Here is a 2,523-nt window from a genome sequence, read left to right as displayed (position 1 = left end):
GCAGGCCCAAGCTCAAATGAACAGATAAAGTCTTGGCATATGCAAAGAAAATATTTGATAAGGTTCTGGACGCCAAAGTATACATGAAGTTCTTGCCCCAGGGTGGAAAGTTAGGAAGGACCGGAGTACTCCTGAGGTATTAACATTTTCTTTTATGTCCTCTTCCATTTCATAATGTTTGCTATTACTTAAAAGGTCTCCCACGAGACCAGCATTGCAGCGATGATAGAAGGAGGCTAGAGGAACGTGAATGTTTTTTCTTGACTATTACCTTTTATTTTTTTCCCTGTCACTTCCTGCTGCTGGTCTTCACCCCAACACATTTCCTTAGAAGGTGCAGCAGAATAAGATGCACAGTTTTGCACAATAAACAAACTCAGAGCAATGTCACTTCCTCCTCTGGGAGGCAAGTAACAATGATCGCGTTACAAAATGTGGGGCTGTGGCATATCAGCAAAGCCACCTCTTGAGCCCATGGAAACACGAGGAAAACCCTGTAAAATAATCCCCTCTCCCTTGCATAGACATTTTACGGTGATAGAGGTACAAAGCACACCAGAGAAGATGGCTTTTTCCATGTGCTTTTTCCTCACTTTCACTGATTTGAGTGGCTACGCAAAGTGCAAGCCCGGTTCCAGGGGGAAATGTCAGCATGCTCTCCAGAGCATGTGGCTCCCCATCAGCCCCGCAGGGCCTGGGAGGATGCAGCTGGGCTTCATTACCAGCCCCACCACTGGGGCCAAGTGACCCTGCTTCCTCTAACAAGCCTTTTAACACAGACTATAAAAGATGCCTGTCCTGGCCTGAGGGGAGGGGTAAGTTGTTGGAGGTAGGTGAGTGTGGTTTTTGCTCTTTAAAGTGTGTTTTTAAGAAAAGTTTTCAGGTCTGCAAGGCTTTGTGGTTTTTTTTTTTTTTAATTATTTCTGCTTGGGTGAATTTAATTTTTTTTTACTGTGATACTGGGATTTCAGTCAGCTGTTTGACAGTGATTTGTAAGTGGGGGCTTATTAAAAAATATGGCTTTATTCTTTATTCTTTTTGTCTGAGAAGTGTATTTCCTTCTTACCTGTGTTAGGCCTCCTGAGCCAGCTAACCTCATACATAAGAGGTTCAATATAAGCTATGGTGTCTGTTTACTTTATAAAACAAACAGAAGAATTCTGGAAGGCTTTTTCTGCTCTGTGAGTAAACAATGAATAAGTATTTCATATCATAAATGTGTCCTCATAATGGAATGGCAAAGTTGTTAAAAGGCTGATCTGTATAAGGAGTAATTAATTGCTGGTTTTTGCGGCTGCTGATGCTGTGTTGATGCATATACTGATTCTCATTACCTATGTAGTCTGCCACTGCTATGCCTGTATTTTAATGCTGGTTTCAGATGAAAGTTCAGACTCTCATGTGGTAGCAAGGACAGGCTGTAGGCTGCTAAAAGCTATGTGTATTCAGAGGCTTAATTTGTTTAGATCTGAATAGGAGCCACACATCGGTATGATCTATGTATGTGTATTTACATTGCTTGCCTGTTTAGTTATAATGCTAGTGATGTACTTAGGGTTTGAATTAAGAAATGTCTGAAGGAAACTTCTTAAAAATATAAAATTTCTCTTAGCTTTTGCTGTATCAGGCAGAGGTGTGAGCACTTTCTCTGATTTGGTATAGCCTGTAAATAGTGGGAAACAACCTCTTGCTCCAGAAAGCTGAAGTCAATGGATTTCCTTCTTGGTTACATCAGTACTTCTATAAAGGGTTTCAGTGTAAGCAGTATAAAAAAAGGCTGCATCCTAGATTCAGAGATGCTAGTGCATCTTCCCACTACAACAAATTACATTTTGTATGTGTGGATGAGTTTTACGTTCAGCTTTTCCAGAAGACTTTAGTTCTCATCAAACTTTATCCTACTAATTGTGGTGATAGGAGGGTCTGGCCATTGCTAGACACTTTTGAAAGATGCGTCCTAGGAGCTCTGGATGCCAAGGAAGTCATGGCAGCCACAGAATTTGATGGGGTGGTCTTGACAGGAGAGGTTATGTACCATTTATGTTATATTGCATGTGGAGCCTCTTTGTTATTAGCAATATGTTGTTTAACATCTGCTAGAAGTAAGCAGGAGAGTGTTCAGTTGTTTCACTGTATTAAGAGAAATATGTTTGTAGCAACAGGTGGCTGAAATAACTAAATTTCTGCACCAATGACTTAGCTTAAATAAATGCGGACAGGATTATTAACTATTAATCTTATAATGCATACCTTCTGAAAGGACCTGGATTCTCATTTTAGTTGTGTCAAAATTCTTCTCAGTCTAACAAGTCTGGTAGTGAAGTGTCTGACTGTGTGAAATTTGTCTGTAAGATGGGAGCAGGACTGCTTCTTCATTAAATTACAAAGGGCAAACACTGCTTTAGTTTGCTTTGCTTCTAGAATCGGGGACAAGAAATTATTCTGCTTATTAAGGTAAAAGTATAGGGTTTTTGGATGGGGGAGGAAGTTCAGAGAGTCTGGATTAGAAAATGATATGATGCC

Source organism: Pterocles gutturalis, unplaced genomic scaffold, assembly GCF_000699245.1.
Source record: "Pterocles gutturalis isolate BGI_N339 unplaced genomic scaffold, ASM69924v1 scaffold17518, whole genome shotgun sequence".
Classification (NCBI taxonomy): domain Eukaryota; kingdom Metazoa; phylum Chordata; class Aves; order Pterocliformes; family Pteroclidae; genus Pterocles; species Pterocles gutturalis.
The sequence above is the reverse complement of the archived record's forward strand: the minus strand, read 5'-3'. Positions refer to the sequence as shown.